We start from the raw sequence: 24,588 nt of genomic DNA on the forward strand, positions 1-24,588 counted from the left end.
AAGTATGAAATAAAATAACATAGTAAAATTAGAAGTAAAAAAATTAGGTCACAGTGTTCAGTTTAGACATATGTACAATGTTCGATGCAGAATAGACGTAGTTACCATACAATATACAATACTGTGCAGTGTACTAATATACAATACTATATAGTGCAAGGCAGAAATGGGACGAGGTGCAATTTAGGTACAATTCACAGTAGGTGTACGAGTTGTAGTGCAAATCCTTTATCAATAAATATAAAGTGTAAAGTGTGTTTGTGTGATCTAAAGTGTGGAGAGTGGGTGCTGCAGTGTGTTGTTTGTTTGAGTGAGTGTGTGCGTGTGGGTGTGTGTGCTGTGTGCATTTGATGGTTGTTGCATAGTGTTTATTGTTCGTTTAGCAGCCTAATGGCCTGGGGATAGAAGCTTCTTCTGAGTCTTTCTGTGCTCGCCTTAAGACTCCGGTATCGCTTGCCTGACCGCAGCAGTTCAAAGAGGCAGTTGTTCGGGTGGCTCGAGTCCTTAATAATTCTCTTAGCCTTCCCCTTGCACCGCTTGTTGTAAATGTTCTGGAGGGTGGGAAGCCCCCCTCCAATTGTGCGTTCGGCTGAACGTGTCACTCTTTGTAGTCTGCTACGGTCTTGTGCAGTGCTATTCCCAAACCAGGAGGTGATGTTGCCGGTCAGGATGCTCTCTATTGTACATGAGTAGAAGTTCCTAAGGATCTTCTGACTGACTTGGAACTTCCTTAGGCGCCTGAGGAAGTAGAGGCGTTGTCGTGCCTTCTTCACAACACTGTCAATGTGTGTGGTCCATGTCAAGTCCTCGGATATGTGGGCTCCGAGGTACTTGAAACTGTTCACTCTCTCAACCGGTGCCCCGTCGATGCTGAGGGGGCTGTAGTCCTTGACCCCCGACCTCCTGAAGTCCACAATCATCTCTTTTGTTTTGCTGACGTTCAGGGAGAGGCAGTTCTCCTGACACCACTGTGACAGGTTCTCTACCTCTTCCAGGTAGGCCCTTTCGTCGTTGGCAGAGATCAGGCCCTATCCCTATGTTACTCTATTTCATATTAGCACTAAAAGGGATTTTATTTATTGTGTAAGAAACTTCAGAATGTTATCTTTCAAAAGAGACCAGGCTTATGCATGTGCTATAAGTATAAAGTATAAAGATATGCTTTGCAAAGAAAGTATGCGGTCCTCAAGTTCAAGTAAAAAAATTGCCTCTTTTCTTAAAATCTACTGTATACATAATTCAAGGGTAGGCAACCCTAGGCAAAGTATAATTTTTTTTTCTTTTTGCTTTGAAATATTATAGTGAAATATTTTGCACTGTTGTCGCATTTATCTTGTTGAAATCCTCCCACAGGTTCTTTTTACTACCACATATTTAATTGAGACCCTTTATTTGTTTATTATTTCAATTTAGCTGGAAATACATTGCTACATCATTGATTAACATTTGCAGAGCCTTATAACAAAAACATTATTATGGTCACCATTGTGACCAGTGGGATTAATCAACACATTTTATTATTTATTTTTCTATTTCATTGAACATTGCACATGTTAAAAGCCATTTTTTTTATCAAAATGTGAGTATTAACAAGTCAACTTGTGTTCTTAAAACAATGACAATAAACATAGTTTTATTAGGTTGAAATAATGTGGTTGTGTACTTATTTTTCTGTTAACTTATTATGGATTGAAAACTGAAAACCTTAATGCACAGTAACTGAACTCAATATCTTTAAGTTCTGGTAACTTATTATTATAATTTCTTTTACAGTGTAGTCTTGCGATCAATCAAAACTTATTTACACAATATACCTCACATTCACCCTCCATTCACATCCTGGTGTTCTCCTGGTGTTCTCCATTAGGCCTGTATGTGGAGCTATGACAGCACACGTACAGTACACACACCGATGGTGTGTGATGTGTCCAAAAATTAATGGGCAAATCTGTTTGTCTGCATTGCATTCCCCCCCCCCCCCCCCCCCCCCAACTCAGATTTAGGGTTGATACAACCATCATAATAATATTGTTAATTATAACAATAACAATAATGATGTAATAATGTAAAAAATATCATTAAAAAGACCTGATTATGAGAAAAAAAATTACGATGCATGGAATATTGTTGAGGTACACTAGTTACAACTATATTTCAAACAGGCACTCCATGTCAAAAATGTTGCTGACCCCAATCCACTGTATATTTGTATAGTATTACTTATTTTTTACTTCTTACATTTAGTACTGTATTTTATTCTTGTGACCTTTTTTTATCATGTCTATTTTCTATAATTTTTTTGTATTTTTGCATGGCCACCTACATTTCACTATATGTCTTGTGTATGTATGTGACAAATAAAACTCTTGAACCTCTTGAATCTTGAATCTAAGCATGAAGGCAAGGATATACTGTAGTGTACTACACTGTGAGAGTTTGCTGAGGATAATCTCAACACTGGTGACTGGTTGCACCCTGAGAGGCACAGCTGCATAAGAGAACACACTGATTGTATACACACGCACGCATGCACGCACGCACGCATGCACGCACGCACGCATGCACGCACGCACGCACGCACACACACACACTCACACACACACACACACACACACACACACACACACACACACACACACACACACACACACACACACATACACACAGATGCCATCACACACCATTCAGTAATTCAGTAGCAGTCTGTATCCATAACAGGCCTGTCATCTCCACAACAGAGAGGAGTGTGGAGTGTCATCATGGACATGGTTTGACTCTGTCTCTCTCCTCGCTGACGGAGGCAGATGGTTTGGCCCGGAGCAATGCGGCCAGCTGCGCACGTCTGACAGAAGAATGGGAGACGCCGAGGTTGGTCACGGTAGCGGAGAGCGGGGAGCATTCCATTATACTTGAGGAATAAAATATCTTTAATCTTGAGAGGGTTTCCAATGGTGGTAGGACGGAATTGCTCTGGACAGCTGGTGCAAATCGATACGCATGCACGCACACTAGGGGTGGGGGAAAAAATCGATACGTAGTAGTATCGCGATACTTTGCGTGGCGATACTGTATCGATACAGGGACGCCAAGTATTGATATTTAATTATTCATATGTATAAGGAAGTTGCATTGTTCATTTCCATACATGTAATAGTACAGTAGTCCACACACACACATGTGCATTCAGTTAAGTTGGAATATGACTGTAATACAAACAGTTCAGTTTGTCAGGTACATGCAACACAGATTACAGTGTTTACATCTGTCTGCTTGAGAAAATACCATGTTCTGCAATCAAAGTGATTGAAGTGAGATGAACAGACTGAACTTTATTTTATTAGATAAAACATGTTGACAAAGTTTTACTTTGCAGTTGAAAAAGGTAATAAAAAAAAAAAAAAAAAAAAAAAAATTAATATTGCAATACTCAGCGTATCGCGATATATTTAGTATCGCGATACTATTGTATCGTGACGCAAGTATCGCGATAGTATCGTATCGTGAGGTCTCTGGTGATTCCCACCCCTAACGCACACACATAAGCAATTGAGGCGAGAGTGGCTCAGGAGGTAGATCAGTCGTCTGGTAATCTGGAGGTTCCCGGTTAAATTCCGGCTCCTCCCGGGCAGCGTGTCGAAGTGTCCTTGAGCAAGACACTTGACCCCTAATTGCTCCCGATGTGCAGGTTGGCACCTTGCATGGTTGCCTCCGCCGTCGGTGTGTGAATGTGTGAGTGAATGGGTAAAATGTGAGGAACTAATTCTAAAGTGCTTTGGATAAAAGCGCTATATAAATGCAGCCATTTGCATTTACCATTTACCAATACAAATATATTGATCATGTACAGATGATTAGGAATCTGTTCTTCTTCATCACTGATTCTTTATTTTTTTCTTTCAAATTTTTACATGGGACACGACAGTTAGGATTCCCACCTCCTCCAACAAAACAACCCAGAAGAGGGGGGGAGGAGAGGATTGGGGGGGGGGGGGGGGGGTTGGTGTCTGGTGTTGGTGCAGGGGCGTCATGCAAGACAAAATTCTGGGGGTGCACAATGAGAGTGAGGAACATGGGGGTCCCTCATTCTGGGGGTGCACAATGAGAGTGAGGAACATGGGGGTCCCTCATTCTGGGGGTGCACAATTAGAGTGAGGAACATGGTCCCTCATTCTCAGTGGCGAATATTCATGGAAGCCAAGGGAAGTCAAGCTTCCCCAAAAATATAAACAGTAAAAAAAAATAAAAAATAAAAAAAAATAAAAATAATATTCATATATTTTTTTATATAGTTTACAATAATAATAAAACAATCATTATTTTTCATCTTTGTCTTATAATAATATATTTTTTTTAGAATTCTCTCCCTCTTCTCCTCACTCTCTCTGACACTCTGACAGACTCACTGAGGCAGGCTGGTAGTCACTCTGTGCTCAGGCAGCATTATTTTGATTGACATTGAGAATTTGAGAAAATTTGAATAGGGCGGTTTGTCTTTTTCTCGTGTCCACATTGTGGTTGGTTGTGGACTCCACAACCAATTATTAGCCAATAAGATTCGAGCTTAATAAAGGGGTTGGGTTAATGCCCTACGCCTTAACACGGGGCAGTCTGGCTGGCAAGCACTCTAGCGTCTTCAAATTTGCCGCCCTGGGCCAGAACGTTTCCACCTGATGTCCACCTAACGTGACAACAACGTCTGAACGGCATCGCCTCGCCTCGCGGGCACGTTCTAATTCTCTAGTAGTATCAAACTGTCAATCAAACTGTCTGTCAGTGCCATTGTAAGAAAACAACTACCACCATAATGGCAGATCTAGATGTAGTCGATTATTTAGTCACTCATGACTTCACAAAATTGCCTTTTGAAAAACAATTACACATCAAACGTAAAGGAAGGCCTACACCACAGCTGTGGTTCATCCAAGGGCTGTGAAGGGACAACGCTCATTCAATGCACAGAACTATACGCGAACCGAGTGGCTAACCAGTTCAGCTACCAGGGGACAGTTGTTCTGCTGGAGTTGCCTCCTCTTTGACAAAGCGCCAACTGCTAGTCCTGCTGGACTGAACAATCCCTGGTCCACCACAGGATATTCAGACCTCACCAATCTGTCCAGGTCCATTGACCGGCACGGAAAATCTAAATCGCACATCACTGCGAACCTGAAACTACAACTTTTTGGTAAAGTCAGGATCGACGAGGCTCTCGCCCAGGCGGCAGTGTTTAGTGTTGAAAAACACAATGCCCAAGTAATGAAAAACAGGGACATTTTGAGGAAGCTCATAACGGCTGTTACATATTTGGGCAGGCACAGGAACAGGCGTTCAGAGGACACGACGAGTCAGCAACAAGCCTCAACAGAGGGAATTTTGTCGAGCTAATCAATGCCTTTGCAGAGTTTGACACTGCCATGGCAGAACATCTAGGGTCCTTAACGGTGTTTACGGGTATGTCATCTACCATCCAAAATGAAATTATTAAAAGCATCGCAGACGTCATACAAAGAGAGATAGATGGTGAAATCAGTTCTGCACCATTTATATCTGTCCAAGTGGATGACACCACAGACATTTCATGCAAATGCCAGCTGTCGGTCATAGTACGCTATGTAAATGATAAGGGTGTTATCTGCGAGAGATTCTTGGGGTTTATCGACGTGAGCGCCGAGAGAAACGCAGTGGCAATCACTGCTGTTGTCATGGAAACCATAGGCAGATACAACCCAGCAGCCAAACTTATCTCAAGTTCAAGTTTCAAGTTTCTTTATTAGTTGTCATACAGAAGTACAGAATACTTTTATACAAAATGCTTCTTTCTGTTACGCTCCAGGGACTGTGCTAGACAAAAATAGATAAGTATAAAATAAGTATAGCAAGTATAAAATAGAAGTCAAGTACGTAGAAAAAAGTGTTCAGTATATACATATATACAATGTACAATGCAGAGTAGAAGTAACTGAGTTACGATACAATATACTATACAGTACAAAGCAGAAATGGGATGAGGTACAATGAGGTATGGGTTGTAGTGCAAATTCTTTACCAATAAATATAAAGTGTGTTTAGGTGTTCTAAAGTGGGTAAAGTGGGTGCTGCAGTGAGTTGTTTGTTTAAAGTGAGTGTGTGCATGTGGATGTGTGTGCTGTGAGTGCATTTGATGGTTGTTACATAGTGTTATTGTCATTTAGCATTCTGATGGCCTGAGGATAGAAGCTTCTTCTGAGTCTCTCTGTGCTTGCCATGAGACTCCGGTATCGCTTGCCTGACCGCAGCAGTTCAAAGAGGCAGTTGTTTGGGTGGCTGGAGTCTTTGATAATTCTCTTAGCCTTACCCATGCACCGCTTGTTGTAAATGTCCTGGAGAGTGGGAAGCCCCCCTCCAATTGTGCGTTCGGCTGAACGGGCCACTCTCTGTAGTCTGCTACGGTCTTGTGCGGTGCTATTCCACAATCACGTCCAATCTTTCGCCGTCGACTAAAGACGCACTTCTTCAACCATTATCTGAATAAAAAAAAAAAAAAAAAAGACAAAAAAAAGACAAAAAAAAAAAAAAATCTAACCCTAACTAACCGTACTGTCATGCACTTGTCCTAATAAACTAACCTACACTGTAGCACTCAACACTTTGATGAACATTGTTGCTCAGCTGATAGAGTTGTGCCCTTCCTGATGGCTTGTCGTACAGAACTTGTAAGTCGCTTTGGATAAAAGCGTCAGCTAAATGACTAAATGTAAATGTAAATGTATTCCCAAACCAGGAGGTGATATTGCTCAGGATGCTCTCTATTGTGCATGAGTAGAAGTTCTTAAGGATCTTCTGACTGACTTGGAACTTCCTTAGGCGCCTGAGGAAGTAGAGGCGTTGCCGTGCCTTCTTCACAACACTGTCAATGTGTGTGGTCCATGTCAAGTCCTCGGATATGTGGACTCCGAGGTACTTGAAACTGTTCACTCTCTCAACCGGTGCCCCGTCGATGCTGAGGGGGCTGTAGTTCCTGACCCCCGACCTCCTGAAGTCCACAATCATCTCTTTTGTTCTGCTGACGTTCAGGGAGAGGCAGTTCTCCTGACACCACTGCAACAGATTCTCTACCTCTTCCAGGTAGGCCCTCTCGTCCATGGCAGAGATCAGGCCCACCACTACTGTGTCATCAGCAAATTTGATGATTGTGTTGTTGTTCCGCTGTGCCACACAGTCATGTGTGTACAGGGAGTAGAGGAGGGGACTCAGAACACAGCCCTGGGGGGCCCCTATGTTGAGCGTGATGGATGAGGAGGTGCAGTTGCCTGCTCTCACCACCTGGGGTCTACCCGTCAGGAAGTCCAAGACCCACTGGCAGAGGTCATAGTTCAAGCCCAGGTCCCTGAGCTTGGCTATGAGTTTGGAGGAGACTATGGTATTGAATGCTGAGCTGTAGTCGATGAACAGCATTCTCACATAGTTCCCCTGCCTCTTGTCCAGGTGTGATGCTGCTCTGTGCAGCACATAGGCTATGGCGTCCTCCGTGGACCTGTTGGGGCGATATGCAAATTCCAGGGGGTATGCTGATAGAAATTCGGCAACACCTTTTTAAGACTTGCGCTGTTGAAATCGTCCAAAACCAAAATAGCAGCGTCAACATTAGCTGTTTGTAGTTTGTTTACCTCGTTGTGTAGCTTCGAGAGTGCAACCCCAGTGTTTGCAAGTGGTGGAATGTACGCTCCGATCAGGATGATGGACGTTAACTCCCTCGGAAGAAAGAAAGGTCAGCATTTGATGGTGATAAACTCCAGGTCTGGGGAGCAGTGGTTAGACAATTCCTTTGCGTTGCATGGATCGCACCACTCCTTGTTTACCATGAAAGCTACGCCGCCGCCTCTCGTGTTTAGTGATTCTTCTGCCATTCGTCTTTGCGGAGAACGAAGAAGTTATCTGCCGGTTCTATTGCCTGGTTTGGGACATCCGGAGTCAACCAAGTCTCTGTGAAACAAAAGACGTTGCAGTCCCGAATGTCCCTCTGGAATTTAATCCGTGCTCTGATGTCGTCCAGTTTGTTTCCTATTGATTGCACATTGGCCAACAATATGCTGGGCAATGTCGTTCTGTGACGCCTGGATCTCAGTCTGTTTCGGACGCCGGCTCTCCTTCCTCGCCGTCTCCCCCCTTCCTTGCGTGGGCCGCAATAAAGGATCTCAGCTGGCCATTGTTGTTGTTCAGCGATCCGATCCAGAGAGCAATCCAGTCGGTAAGTTTTCCTTAATCCAATGTCAATGAGTGACTGACAGTCATACACATTTAATGCACCAACAGTTGGTACAAATAAAACTCTTAAAACTATAAAAATTAACAAAAGTAAGCACAGTCTCGACGAAGCGAACAGAACGGCGGCCGGACGTAGCAGCGCCATTATCTGTCAGACATATGATGGGGCAAGCTGTATGAGTGGGCAGCGAGGTGGTGTCCAGGCTCTTGTGAAAACCCATTGTCCATATGCCACTTTTATTCATTGTTATGCCCATACATTTTATTTGGTTTTAGCTCAGAGGGTTAGCAATATCCAAGATGTAAAAGTGTTTTTTGCAGCCGTTGACAGCTTTCATAACTTTTTTACCCGGTCATGCAAAAAAACAGCTATGCTGACCGAGGTTGACAACTGCATTCGAGTACCAGGTGGTTGTGCCACACAGTGGAATTTCAAAAGCAGAGCAGTGCATGCTATACATGAAGGCCAAAGATCACTGAATATTGTTTTTGATAGGATCATTGCTGAGCCTGGTTGGGACAACGAGTCAATCTCCCAGAGCGGTGCTCTTAAACAAAAACTGAATAAGTTTGTTTATTTTTTTACTTGGAGTTTTCCAGGCAATTTTTGGCATAACAGAACCACTGTTTCAGGCTCTACAGAGCAATTCTCTGGATGCGAGAAATGCTTGTGTATGAGTGGAGAGTACACAAGATGCTTTGAAGGCTATAAGAAGTACCACAAAGTTCCAAGCAATATATGACGACACTGTCCAGTGTCGTCACAGTAGGACATGAAGACCAAAGACGGAAAAGATGTCGCCGTGGATGGGATGACTATGAGTCAGGACTCAGCCCTCACGCTGACAACAACCCAGGCCCCCAGGACCATTACAGGCGACTGTACTATGAAGTGATCGATGGAATCACACTTCACATGGGAGAGAGATTTGCAGACATGAAGAGCCTCCGCTTTTTCCGTCTTCTGGACCACAGCCTATTCCCCACGTACTTCCAGGAGTTTCCTGCCAGGGATTTCACACAGCTGCTCCAGGCCTACCCAAAGATTTTTGACAACCAGAGGATAAAAAATGAGTTACAGGTTGTCTATGCTGATGTCTCCTTCCACAAACCACCAGGTGAGCTGCTGAAATCACTGGTTAAAGACGAACTGGTCACCTCCTTACCCGAGTTATGCAAACTCCTGAAACTGATGCTCACTATTCCCGTGACAAGTACATCAGCTGAAAGGTCATTCTCCTGTCTGAAACGTGTCAAAACCTACCTACACAACAGCTGTGGACAAGAGAGACTCACACATTTGGCCAAAATGTCGATGGAAGCGTCTGTGCTGCATGAACTAAAGACCCACGAAGTGTTCTATGACAGAGTTATTGACTGTTTTGTCAACATGAAGGAGAGAAGGATACCATTCCTCTACAAATAGGATGGGTGAGTGATTACTTTTTTTTATTAAAAACACACACACACACACACACACACCTGTAACAGACATATAAAATCAGTTTTTCACATTAGGATCTATAACGTCCCAACAGGCCACCTTGTTTATGGTTTGATTCAGCTTTAAAAATAGTAAGATAGAATAGACAGAGTAAAATAGTGCAATAGTGCAGTGCAATAAGTAGTAGAATAGAATAGACATGAAATTAGCACATAAAGTGCAGACACATAAAAACTGTTTTTTTTTACAGTGCAAGACGGCGGAAGCACCCATGCAAGGTGCCACCCTGCTCATCGACAGCAATTGGGGGTTACGTGTCTTGCTCAAGGACACTTATTAGACACGTTGCCCGGGAGGAACAGGAATCAAATGGAGAACCTCTGGATTACCAGACGACTGATCTACCTGCTGAGCTACTGTATATATACTGTATATGTATGTAAATATCCCTGAGCCACATAGAGTGAGATGGAGGAGTGGGTGACTTCCAATGCAGTAAGATGAGACGTCTAGCCAGGAGAGTAACAAAGGCCACCAGGTCAGCTTTATATCGTGGCAGACACAGGGTTGTAGGGGAGACACCAAAGCAAGTGAGTTATCCTTTGTGCTCTTAATTGTTCTGATTGTCTGATGTTTCTGTATTTATGAACGTACTATGACACTTGTGAATGTAACATCTCAACGACACTGTAAATGAGTTTAACTATTCAGTGTATTTATTTATTGAGTATAAATAAAGATTGATACTGTTCAGTTAAACTGGTGGCCTATGTATATACTGTTCAATAGACCTAATGGCCTAAGTCTACTGTTCAATAGACCTAATGGCCTAAGTCTACTGTTCAGTAAAACTAATGTTCTAATCTAAGTATATACTGTTCAATAGACCTAATGGCCTAAGTCTACTGTTCAATAGACCTAATGGCCTAAGTCTACTGTTCAGTAAAACTAATGTTCTAATCTAAGTCTATACTGTTCAATAGACCTAATGTTCTAAGTCTACTGTTCAATAGATCTAATGTTCTAACAGGGGCGGATTTAGGATTGTAGGAGATCCGGGGCTTAGCCCAGATGGGCCCCCTTTTTTTTCTTTTTTTTTTTTCTTTTTTTTTATTCTTCTTTTTTATTATTATTATTATTAATTTTTGGGCGGGGGGGCAGGCAAGGGGTCGTTTGGAGGGGGTCCGGCACGACCCCCGCCACGACAGATATTTTTTTAATTTAATGAACCTGTACGTGCAATTTCCTGCAATATAGAGCCTTCAATCTTGACCAATAAAGCTGCTCTTTTCACTATAAAACTCAGTTAACCATAACGTAGTTATGGTTAGATTTATATATTGGGGGGGGATATATCATATTTTTCATATAATCAAAAAGTGGTGGAGCAAGATCATACCTTTGCTCCCCCAAGTTCAATAGTGGGAGAGCAGAGATGCTCCGAATGCTCTTATGGCCAGGCGTCTATGATTCACTGATACAAAGTAAAATAGTGCAGTGCAATAAAATAGTTAGTAAAATAGAATAAAATAATGCAATAGTGCATTGCAATAAAATAGTTATCATCGTATTTTTTCGGGAGACCGGTAAGGAGTGCATTACAGTAGTCGAGTTGGCTTGAGATAAAGGCATGGATCTGGTTTTCAGCGTCCTTTTGATTTATAAATGGCCGTACTTTAGCTATGTTTCTAAGGTGGAAGAATTAAGTTTTTGTCAACTTGTTGATTGTGATTTAAAGCTTAGGTCTGAGTCTACCATAACACTAAGACTTAACTCACTCAAATACAGTTAGCAGCTGGATAGACCACAGATGGAAATTAGCTTCTGCTAAATCTGGTGCAAACATATTTTCATGTAACAATGATGAATTGTAAAAAAAAAAAAAAAAAAAAAAACATATTATTTTTTAAATAGATTCGGGGCTTTTCAGAATACATCCGGATCCGGGGCTTGAGCCCAGGTAGCCACCCCCTAGCTCCGCCCCTGTGTTCTAAGTCTACTGTTCAATAGACCTAATGTTCTAAGTCTACTGTTCAATAGACCTAATGTTCTAAGTCTACTGTTCAATATACCTAATGTTCTAAGTCTACTGTTCAATAGACCTAATGGCCTAAGTCTATACTGTTCATTTTAATGATTGTCCAACCTCCTCCTGCCAAGTTATTGAATGAGAAATCCATTTAGTAGCTCGAACAGGCTTTTGAGTTTCGTAGTACATTCGTAGTACATTCAAATAGTACTTAGAGCCTTAGATATAGATACTTATATATTTATATTATATATAAACATATATGCACAAGCTACTCAGGTGTACAGTACAAGCACATGTTTATGTTTATTAAAGGATCCCTATTAGAGACACATGAAAGAGCCTCTAGTCTTCCTGGGGTCCTGCACAAAACAAATACAATACAAATGTACAAAAAAAAATACGAATAAAAACAAAACACATAAATTAAAAATTAATACAAATTCACATTATAAAATCTAACATTCCAGTCAAAAAAAAAAAGATAAAATACACAGATAAGTTACATACTTGACATGTTTGCAAGATATCTCTTAATATTTTTTTTTAAAGTAATTTTATTATGTATTGTGGATGAGATGTTTTTCGGCAGAGAATTCCAGAGTACTATATTGACCTATATATATATATACTGTATGCTAGTGAGTTTGAGAACATTTGGTTTTGGTGCTGTTTTTGTTCTGATGTTGTAACAATGTTCAGAAGTCATTTGTTTTGATTGTGATTTCATTGTGACTGCCGTCGTGCTGTCACTGAAATAAAGATGTTTGGAAAGTCATAAATGGTCATTTTCATCTAAAGGAGTACAGAATTAAGGAACTGATGCGATCTGAAAAGTCAGTGTAGTACTAGTAGTATGGTTACACATCGTCTCCCTCTGGTGGTAAGCCTACGGTACTTCATAGTGCTGGTAGTATTAGTGTGCTATTAAATTTATGTGGAACCGTGTCTATAGTTCACTGCCATAGCAAGCTACCTTCGTAATAAAAATTATTTAATATTTGACAGCACAGCAATGCAGATGTGACCTGGCATGGCTAAATTTAGTAACTGGTGAATGACAAGAGCTACGTGACTGAAATAAACACTGTCATCGCTGGGCGGTGCTAGCTGGCTAACTAGCTAACGTTATTTGTGTCAAAACCAGGCATGCAGTCGTGCACAAACGCGGTTAAACGCCGTTTAGGTATAGGTCACTGAGGAAGAAGTGCACGCGGATGTGCACGCACACAAAAATGCGTTCACAATTGTCACTGGATTCGTCGCGCCGGCCGGCACTTATCACCTAGACTTTGCATAATAATAGGATACCGATAGGCGATAGCATAACAACGGACTCCTCTCCTCCACTACCGGCTCTCCACCAGCGTCAATGAGTCCTCGGAGCAGCCGCCCAGCTCCGGCGGGGAGTCGCTGAAGGAAACTGTCCTTCTGTAAACTAACTCTAAGTTACATTGTTAATTTAGTTTGTATTTACTTTTCTAGTTTAAGTTAATTCAATTAAAGAAATTGTAACTACAATTACATTTAAAACATTTATGCATAATAATCATGTTCTGTGCGCAACCGAGGAAACATGTATGCGCGTGCGCGTGCATGGGAGCGCGCGTGCACGTGGCGTTTGGGCATTCCCCATATATTACGACTGCACCACTGGTCAAAACTAATGGTTTGGTATGACCGTCAAGTTATTTATATTTGACATGAGCTATTTATGGGTAGAATATTCCGATTCTAGCTCACTAGATCACTCAGTCACGTTAAATTGTCCCCCGTTTATAGCTTGCTAGCTAAGGTAACATAATGTGACTGGTGCATGTAAACAAAACAACACCTCGCTGGACTACTTCCGGTTCCGGGGTGCATTAACAAAACAGGTTGTGAAAATAAATCTAGTCCATGGAATAGTAGCTAGCTGTATGTTTACACTTGAAATGTGTATTTTTATTTAGTGTGCATTTTTATTTTGTCACAATATTATTTGGCTTAATTATAAAACGAAGGTTTGAACGTCCGTTTAATCAGAGAAATCACTTTATTCAAATTGAGGATTTAGTTTGAGGATAAAAATATATATAATAATAAATAAATAAAATTTATTATTATTTTTTTTAATTAAAAACAAAGGTTCGAACGTCCATTCGAAAAACCCTGACGAAGTTTGAATCCCAAAAACAGGCTTCGGGGACAGCCTTACATACATATTATTTATATTATTCAAATGGACTGAAACATGTTCCGTTGTGATGTCACGGTGTGATGTCATAATAGACATTCTAGAACATTTTGTGATGTAACAGTATGATGTCTTAATAGACAATTCTAGAACATTTGTGATGTCACGGTGTGATGTCATAATAGACATTCTAGAACATTTGTGATGTCACAGTATGATGTCATAATAGGTGGTTGCTAGGGTGTTATATGTGGTTGCTAGGGTGTTTCTAGGCGGTTGCTAGGGTGTTATAGGTGGTTGCTAGGGTGTTATAGCTGGTTGCTAGAGTGTTTCTAGGTAGTTGCTAGGGTGTTATAGGTGGTTGCTAGGGTGTTTCTAGGTGGTTGCTAGGGTATTTCTAGGTGGTTGCTAGGGTGTTCTAGGTGGTTGCTAGGGTATTTCTAAGTGGTTGCTAGGGTGTTATAGGTGGTTGCTAGGGTGTTTCTAGGTGGTTGCTAGGGTGTTATAGATGGTTGCTAGGGTGTTTCTAGGTGGTTGCTAGGGTGTTATAGGTGGTTGCTAGGGTGTTATAGGTGGTTGTTAGGGTGTTATAGCTGGTTGCTAGGGTGTTTCTAGGTGGTTGCTAGGGTGTTATAGGTGGTTGCTAGGGTGTTTCTAGGCGGTTGCTAGGGTGTTATAGTTGGTTGCTAGGGTGTTATAGCTGGTTGCTAGGGTGTTTCTAGGTGGTTGCTAGGGTGTTATAGCTGGTTGCTAGGGTGTTTCTAGGTGGTTGCTAGGGTGTTATAGGTGGTTGCTAGGGTGTTTCTAGGTGGTTGCTAGGGTGTTATAGGTGGTTGCTAGGGTGTCTAATGCAAGTGGTATAGTTAAAGGGTTAACCCATTGTAGAGAGGTCATGGCTAACATCCACCAATGAATGTAGAAGTCAGTACTGAGTTGATTGACACCTCCCTTAAGTGTCATGCACATGCACATGCAGGTGTCAATCAACTCAGTACACCTGCAAGCCTCAATTGATTCAAATCCTGTGGTCAACATAGACCAATGAAAGAGGATATCCCTACTCAGTACAATGGCACAACCCGCAAGTCTCTACGACAAACGGTTAAAAGGATACACAAAGGGGGAGGAGCCTAACAATGGGGGCGTGGTCAACATAGACCAATGAAAGAGGATATCGCTACTGAGTACAATGGCACAACCCGCAAGTCTCTACAACAAACGGTTCAAAAGATACAAAAAGGGGGCACGGCCTAAGGATTGTTTATTATTGTTTAAAGTGGAAATGAAGCAGTGCGATAAATACATATTCATAGCATCACATTAGTATTTAGATAAGCCACAGAAGAAGTCACGTTATAAAAATAAGCAGTTTCTAAGAAAAAACGATTTGTTGTGTACATTTCTGAAGCATTTAGCATTATGGGCGCGGCCATTTTGTTGCTGACGTCATACCGCTGGTTGGGTGTATACACTCTGGTTAGCTGCCTATAGTGAATGGGTCAGTCAGCAAATAAAATGTTGCCTACAAAACAACGGGACCGCGGTGGTTCTGTTTGTATTGCTCCTGGCTGTTCAAACTAATTTTACCATGTGAGAGAGAGGAAAGTTGGTTAATTTCCACAAACTACCAGTGAAAAAAACAGTGTTGTTGACATGTTGGCTCGGGCTGGCTGCACTCAGGCGGCGCGACCAGCCTGTTGGACAGGGAAGGAGGATCTGCAGAGAACACTTCATTGCCTCGGATTATGTTGTTGGGGTGGGATGTTTGTCCAGAAGACCACTAATCAGCTGAAGCCGGACGCGGTTCCCTCGGTCTTCGACAGACAGACCGGCGTTAGCTCTCGGGAGCGATCGCTAGCTAGTTGGCACCAGCCGGGGACCGGCGTTAGCTCTCGGGAGCAACCGGAGCGTCGCGGAGCATTCAGCCTGCTGGCTACCTAGACCCACTTCAACCAGCGTCGCGGAACATTCAGCCTGCTGGCTACACAGCTTGTCGGTGTGCTGGAGCCTGGAGCCAGCTACCGTTAGCTTGCAGAGGCTCCAGCACACCGACAAGCTGTGTAGCTAGCTACCGTTAGCTTGCAGAGGCTCCAGCACACCGACAAGCTGTGTAGCTAGCTACCGTTAGCTTGCAGATGCTCCAGCACACCGACAAGCTGTGTAGCTAGCTACCGTTAGCTTGCAGAGGCTCCAGCACACCGACAAGCTGTGTAGCTAGCTACCGTTAGCTTGCAGAGGCTCCAGCACACCGACAAGCTGTGTAGCTAGCTACCGTTAGCTTGCAGAGGCTCCAGCACACCGACAAGCTGTGTAGCTAGCTACCGTTAGCTTGCAGAGGCTCCAGCACACCGACAAGCTGTGTAGCTAGCTACCGTTAGCTTGCAGAGGCTCCAGCACACCGACAAGCTGTGTAGCTAGCTACCGTTAGCTTGTAGAGGCTCCAGCACACCGACAAACTGTGTAGCCAGCTACCGTTAGCTTGCCGAGGTTCCAGCACACCGACAAGCTGTGTAGCCAGCAGGCTGAATGCTCCGCGACGCTGGTTGAAGTGGGTCTAGGTAGCCAGCAGGCTGAATGCTCCGCGACGCTCCGGTTGCTCCCGAGAGCTAACGCCGGTCCCCGGCTGGTGCCAACTAGCTAGCGATCGCTCCCGAGAGCTAACGCCGGTCTGTCTGTCGAAGACCGAGGGAACCGCGTCCGGCTTCAGCTGATTAGTGGTCTTCTGGACAAACATCCCACCCCAACAACATAATCCGAGGCAATGAAGTGTTCTCTGCAGATCCTCCTTCCCTGTCCAACAGGCTGGTCGCGCCGCCTGAGTGCAGCCAGCCCGAGCCAACATGTCAACAACACTGTTTTTTTCACTGGTAGTTTGTGGAAATTAACCAACTTTCCTCTCTCTCACATGGTAAAATTAGTTTGAACAGCCAGGAGCAATACAAACAGAACCACCGCGGTCCCGTTGTTTTGTAGGCAACATTTTATTTGCTGACTGACCCATTCACTATAGGCAGCTAACCAGAGTGTATACACCCAACCAGCGGTATGACGTCAGCCATGACGTCAGCAACAAAATGGCGGCGCCCATGTTGAAAACAGGGATATTATATTATATTTTTCAGACAAATAAGATAGATTTCACATTTGATTATAGAACCCTGTCTTACACAAGGTACACAACAAACAAACTAGGATCACATTGCTCACTGCTTCATTTCCACTTTAAAAGGATCCCCATTAGCTGTCACCTAAGTGGCGAGCTAGTCTTCCTGGGGTCCACACAGAAAGACAACACAAAACACAAAACATAACAACATGAGATACATATGACAATAACAATTAACAATGATAATCTAAAAACAGTAAAACATTGTAGACATCATTATCAACATCAGAATATTTTGCTCACATATTTAAGTAGTGCATTCTCAGGTGGTATTTGAAAGACACTTTACTATTCAATGTACTTATGTTCAGTGGGCAGTTATTCCAATGATTGATGGCACGATAAACAACAGTCCTCTTTAAAGCATTTGATTTTGGACGTGGTAACATAATCTCTCCATCAGCTGACCTAGTAAAATAAGAATGAACCTGACTGCATCTGACAATTTGTTTGTATAAGAAAACAGGTTGAGACGAAAAGACAGTGTTCCTGAAATTTTTTACTGTGTTGAAAACCAGCCTATTCTCTACCGTTAACCATGAGAGTTGCCGGTGCATAGTTATAGTGTTTGTTCTCATGGAGCAATGTAAGACTAACCTTTCAGTTCTGTTCTGGGCAGTTTGCAATTTCTTTAGTTGACCTTTGGATGCAGAGGACCATACTGGTGCACAATAATCTAGGTGACATTAAATTAAAGATTTCGCCACATGTCCCACAATATATGTAGGGACATAAGAAAGACATTTCCTCACCATGGAAATACCACTCCCCATCTTCTTCACTATGGTATCAATGTGTTCTGCCCATGACAGCTGGCTATCAATTATTATGCCCAGTAATTTTACTTTATTTACCTGTTCTATGGGTTCGTCAGACATGTTCAAACTCATTTTTGGTATCGATGACAATTTATGACTCGAACCCAAGATAATTGATTTGGTTTTTGAGATGTTTAGTACCAACTTATCAAGGGTTAATCCCCTGAAGGGGGAGGAGCCAAACCATGGGGGCGTGGTCAACATAGACAAATGAAAGAGGATATCCCTACTGACCACTGCAACACTTCCGGGATTCTGAAATCAGGGAGGAGATAGCGGGGGGGGGGAGCATATAAATGAATGTGGATGAGAGCCGTGATGTAAGTATGTTCAGTGGGCAGTTATTCCAATGATTGATGGCACGATAAACAACAGTCCTCTTTAAAGCATTTGATTTTGGACGTGGTAACATAATCTCTCCATCAGCTGACCTAGTAAAATAAGAATGAACCTGACTGCATCTGACAATTTGTTTGTATAAGAAAACAGGTTGAGACGAAAAGACAGTGTTCCTGAAATTTTTTACTGTGTTGAAAACCAGCCTATTCTCTACCGTTAACGGTAGGTTATGTATATAACCTAGTTATATGAGTACTGGCTGAGCGTCCCGCTCTTAAGCCTATCGAGATACCTCATCTCATGTACCTATTGTACCTCCATCAACGAATAAAAAACAAATACACCCACACCTGCCGGGTCCCGCCCCTATGGAGGCGCAGCCTACAAGACAGCGGGCCTGGTCACCAAACACTCTTCCTCGCCAAAAAATCCCGTTCCCAGTAAAAGATCCCTCAAAAGGGAACTCAGGGCCGCTTAAGAGCGGGACGCTCAGCCAGTACTCATATAACTAGGTTATATACATAACCTACCGTTATATATCGTACTTGGCTTATCGCGTCCCGCTCTTAAGCCTATCGAGATATGGGTTAGAGCGGACGCGAGGCCCGACAAATGTACCCCCTGAGGACCCGTAAGCCCACATCAAGGGATTTGGGGAGTCCCGTCACCCCATCCTTCCTAATGAAGGGGGGGGGCGCAGTCAACTCGAACTAGAACCCCTTGAACACACAGCACAGGCGGAACCACGTGTGACCTAACACACTGTGGCCCATACCCACACACTCCTGCTACCCTACCAACGGACGGGAAGCAGGAAAGGCCACAGACCCCAGAACCGCCTGGGAGACAGAACCCCTGGTCATGTCCATGAGGTAAAACCTTACAAAGGGGCCCGGGGAGGATCATGAAGCTGCAGCACAGATGTCCTCCACCGAGGCCCCACCCAGCAGAGCGGCAGAGGCAGCCACCCCACGAGTGGAGTGCGCCCTGACGCCCCCAGGGGGATCCAGCCCGGCCAACGTGTAGCAGAGGGCAATGCCCTCGCACAACCAATGGGACAGGCATTGTTCGATAGTGCCTTACCGGCCTGAGAACCACCGTGACAGACAAAAAGCTGATCGGTGACCCCGAGGTCCTGAGTACGGCTGAGGTCATTCCCAAGCACGGACCGGACATGACAGGTGAAGGCCCGCATCTAACTCACTAGCGTGAGGAGGCGGATGAAAACGCCTGAACCACAATATCCCTGGAGCGGAAGAACTCCGGATATTTACAGGAACGAAGGCAGGATTAGGCCGCAGAGTGGCACCGCAATCGGAACGAAAGACAGGCACTCTGGTCGTACCGAGAGAGCACAAAGCACACCCACGCATTCAGCGGAGGTGACGGCCAGCAAGAACGCAGTCTTGAACGACAGCTGTTCCAACGGCGCTTGCTCAAGAGGCTCAAACGGGGCCAAGGACAACCGACCGAGGACCAATTGAAGATCCCAACTCGGAGCCAAAGAGCGTTGCACCGGCTTAACGCGTCGAGCGCCAAGCAGGTAACGCTTCACAAGAGGGTGGCTGAACAAGACATCCCCCTCAAATCACTCATGATAGGAGGATATAGCTGTTGCATATACCCTCACCGTCGAAGCCGACAGTCTATCAAGGAGAGACTGGAGGTAACTAAGGACAGCATCCAGGGGGCAGGAGACCATTTAGGGTCCCGGCCCCTCGCCTTACACCACACTTGGAACATACGCCATCTGCCCGCGTAAAGCGCGACAGTGGAGGGAGCATGCGCATTCCGGATGGTATCAACCACAGAAGGGTCCATCATCTCCAGACTACCAGTAGCCGGATCAGGACCGGGAACCACACAGCTGCACCCCGGTCTGGCGCCATCAGGATCAAGAACCTGCGCTCCTCAATGTACCCGTCCCAACAACTGACCTAACAGATGTATGGGGAAGAATCCCAGGTGGCACGGCATCGGTCCCAGACCTGCCTGGCTATGTCCGGACGTAATCCCCACCGTCAGGATGAGGACCGCCCCGCGACAGTACACCTGTACCCACATTCACCCTGCCGGGGATGTGGGGAGCCTTCAGGCCGCGCAGATGGAGGATGCCCATAGCCAGCCGCCCGCCGCCTGGTGCAGACGGGGGGAGCAAACTCCTCCCTGTCTGCGATATACGACACTGACGTCGTATTGTCCGTCCTGATCAACACCGTTTGAGGACCAGAAGGACCGCTTTCAATACCAACACATTGAACGTAGCGCAGACCGGGCAGCATGGTTTGCCAGCTGCCCCCTACTGCGTTGGCCCGACGCGTCACCAGCGAGGGAGGCGTCGGTGAAAAACGTGATGTGAGACAGCGCCGTAACCGTCCTAGGACAGAACCTCCAGAGCGTGTTGACAACACGCTCTGAGAGGGATGCCCATAGCCCTCCAACCGTTGACTGGGAAGAGGAGTACTCTACTTCCAGTCTACAGCAAACCCCAGGCTGGTAGGGACCTGCCTGGTACGAGACCTGATGATCCACCTTGACCGTGAAGGACCAGAACGTTGTCAGGGCATAATACACTCCGTAACCCCTGACGACGCAGAGGCCCCAGTGCGGCCTCCACGCACTTGGTGAAGATGCGGGGAGCCAGAGAAAACCGAACGGCAGCCTCTGGTACTCATACGCTAACCCTGTAAAGGAAGCGTAGGTAAGCCCTGGGATGGAAGATCTGAGATGCGCATACGCATCCTAGAGGTCTATGGAGGAGAACCAGACCCCCACCTGACAGTGTTCAACAGGTAGGAGACGATCCAAAAAATGCTGAACCTTCCCATGGGACAGGTCCAGCCTGGGTCTGACACCCCCCCCCTCCCGATTTCTCAGGCACCAGAGAACACCGGGAGGAGAACGCCACGACGATGGCTTGCTTCGTCCACAGAGATTGGATCTCGTTGAGCAGAGCTGTCACTGCTGGAGACCCTGACAATAGGGTCTGTACCAATCAGCCTGTCTCAATTGGGGAGACAGGCATAGGGGTAATGTGTTTATGTTCTATTTGTATTCTATGTATGTTTCCGTCTGTACTACATGTATACTTTTTCATATAGAGAGATATCGGTACCCTTATACTCTAATAGAGAATAATCCAGACATGGAGTGGTGGGGAGATGGAGACCACTTTACAACACAACCACACAGATCAAATGATGGAGCCAGTTAAATTCATAACATTCAATATCAAAGGCCTAAACAACCCAATCAAAAGGAAAAAGGTCTATTCATACCTAAAGAAACTCAAGGCAGACATTGTATACCTACAGGAAACGCATCTTTCTGATGAGGAGCATAAGAAACTCAGGAGAGAATGGGTTGGACAGGTGTTTGCTTCCTCCTTTAATACCAAATCAAGAGGAACCGCAATCCTTATTAACAAAAACATCCCTTTCGTTGCCACCAAAACCACCTCTGACCCTAGAGGCAGATTTGTACTTGTTGAGGGACAAATGTACTCGGAATGTTGGACACTATTGAACATTTATGCACCTAACTTCGACGACCCTGCCTTCATCCAGAATATTTTCCTTCTTATAGCTCAGGCAACGGGCATAATTTTAGTGGGAGGGGACTTCAACTTCTGCCTGGATACAGTACTAGATAGGTCCTCAACCAACCCGGCTTCCCCTACCAAGGCAGCAAAAACAACCATTTCTTTTATGAAGGACTATAACTTGACAGATGCCTGGATGGGAATCCACCCAGGGGTTAGAGATTACTCCTTCTATTCTCACCCCCACGGAACCCACACACGTATAGATAACTTCCTGCTATCCACTCACCAATGCCATAGAGTATTGAACGCTCAATACCTTACTCGACTGCTGAGCGATCATTCCCCCTTGATTATATCCATATTTATGCCAGATAAGATAAAAACAATATATAGATGGCGATTTAATCCAATGCTTCTCAAACAACCAGAATTTTGCTCCTTTATTAGAGAACAAATTGCATTCTTTACACTAACAAATAAACAATCTGCCCCTAATAGCTTCATCTTTTGGGATACACTCAAGGCTTACCTAAGGGGCCACATTATCTCCTATACAAAGGGAATGAAAAAGAAATACTGTGCTGAACTTGATTCTATTGAGGCTGAAATTCAAACACTTGAGAAAGACTATCAGAGAACATCAAATAAAGATACATATAGGACCCTGGTGAACAAAAAAATACAATATAATAACTTAAATACATACAAAACTGAGAAATCCATTATGCGTTCTAGACAAAAATACTATGAATTGGGAGAGAAACCTAGCAAAGTACTGGCATGGCAACTAAAAACGGAAGAAAGCAAGAGGGCAGTTAACGGAATTGAAGTAGCCCCGGGCAAAATCTCCAATAAACCCACAGAAATTAGCGATGCTTTTAGAAACTATTACAGTGACTTATACACTGCACAACCTATCGGGGACAGCACAGCAATAGACTCCTTTCTTTCCAAACTTGATCTCCCAAGCTTGTCTGTCGAGGATAGTGAGTTTATGAGCAAACCTTTTTCAATTTGCGAAGTAACAGCGACCATTAAACTTCTACCGTCAAATAAGTCTCCTGGGGAGGATGGTTTCCCCCCAGAGTTCTACAAGGAATTTCAAGACCTCTTAATCCCTCCCTTAATGGAAGTCCTTCAATTAGCTAGAGAAGAAAAACTATTTCCTGAGACGTTCTCTCTGGCCATTATATCGGTTATTCACAAGACTGGGAAGGACCCTTTAAAGTGCGCCTCCTACAGGCCAATCTCGCTCCTAAATACAGACTATAAACTTGTAACTAAGATGACATCCAAAAGATTAGAAACATTCCTTCCCCGCCTTGTTAATTCCGATCAGACTGGCTTTATAATTAACAGACATTCCTCTAACAATCTTAGACGCTTTTTTAATATTATCCATTTCGCACATAAAAACAAGATTCCCAGCATTGCTCTCTCCCTCGACGCTGAAAAGGCCTTTGATCGGTTGGAATGGCCCTATCTCTTCAAAGTCCTTGAAAAATTTGGTTTTGACGCTCAATTTGTCGACTTGATCAAATCACTCTATGGCTCCCCCAAAGCTAGGATTGCGGTCAATGGGACTACCTCAGATTATTTCTCCATACATAGAGGTAACAGACAGGGCTGTGCTCCTAGCCCCGCCTTATTTACGCTTGCCCTAGAACCCCTAGCAGAAGCAATCAGAATAGACACTAAAATAACGGGCTTCGAAATTGGACCGAACACGCATAAAATCTCGCTCTTTGCCGACGATATTCTTCTCTTTTTAACAAACGCAGAAAGCTCCCTCTCACGTTTAGTCGAACTGTTGGACTTGTATAGCTCCTTTTCCGGTTATAAAATTAACCTTGACAAAAGTGAAATATTGCCCTTATCAGATTCTATTAAAGACACCATTCAACATAACTTCCCTTTTAAATGGTCACCAAATGGTATAAGATACTTGGGTATACTAATAGATAAGGAGATGGGGAATCTATATAAGCTCAATCTGTTAAGACACAAATCCTAGGGGAGGACTTGGAAAAATGGATGAACCTCCCTCTCACCTTACTAGGCCGAATTAATGCTATAAAAATGAATGTCCTGCCAAAGTTTCTTTATATATTTCAGTCCCTCCCAATCCAAGTCCCTTCTAAATTTTTCTCCTCCTTGGACGGATTGATCAGACGGTTTATATGGCGAGGTAAATCCCCAAGGATCGCCTTAATTAAACTTACTTTAGACTATACAAAGGGAGGACTGAAACTTCCTAATTTTAGATTGTATTACTTGGCGGCACAAGCCAGATTTTTGGCTCAAATGTTTGAGGGGGACCTCTCAGCCTCATGGTTGAACATTGAATGTCTAGACATCAACGAGACCGCCCCGTCTGATACCTTGTACAAATGGGACATGAAATCAATTAAGACCATCACCCAGAACCCCTTCATGATCCATTCAGTCCAAACCTGGTTAAAATTACAAAAAAAATTCGGACACAATAGCCCTCTATCACCTAAAACCCCCCTATGGGGAAATAGGCTTATACCTATCTTATACCAGAATAGAGACTTTGAGTCCTGGCCTTTACAAGGTATCACTCGACTGGAACATTGTTAGGAAAAGGAGGTTTTTATGTCCTTCCAGCAAATGAAAGAGAAATATCAACTTCCTGGAAGAGATTTCTTTAAATACCTGCAACTGAGAGATTTTGTGAGGGTTAACACTCAAGGTCAATGGAAACTACCAGAAAAATCTCCCATTGAAAGTCTTTTTCATAATGATCAAAGGATGGTGAGAACCATCTCTCAAGTCTATAACACCTTACTACCCTCTCTGCCGACCAC

This window comes from Notolepis coatsorum (assembly GCF_963971535.1).
Source record: "Notolepis coatsorum genome assembly, chromosome: 7".
Classification (NCBI taxonomy): Eukaryota; Metazoa; Chordata; class Actinopteri; order Aulopiformes; family Paralepididae; genus Notolepis; species Notolepis coatsorum.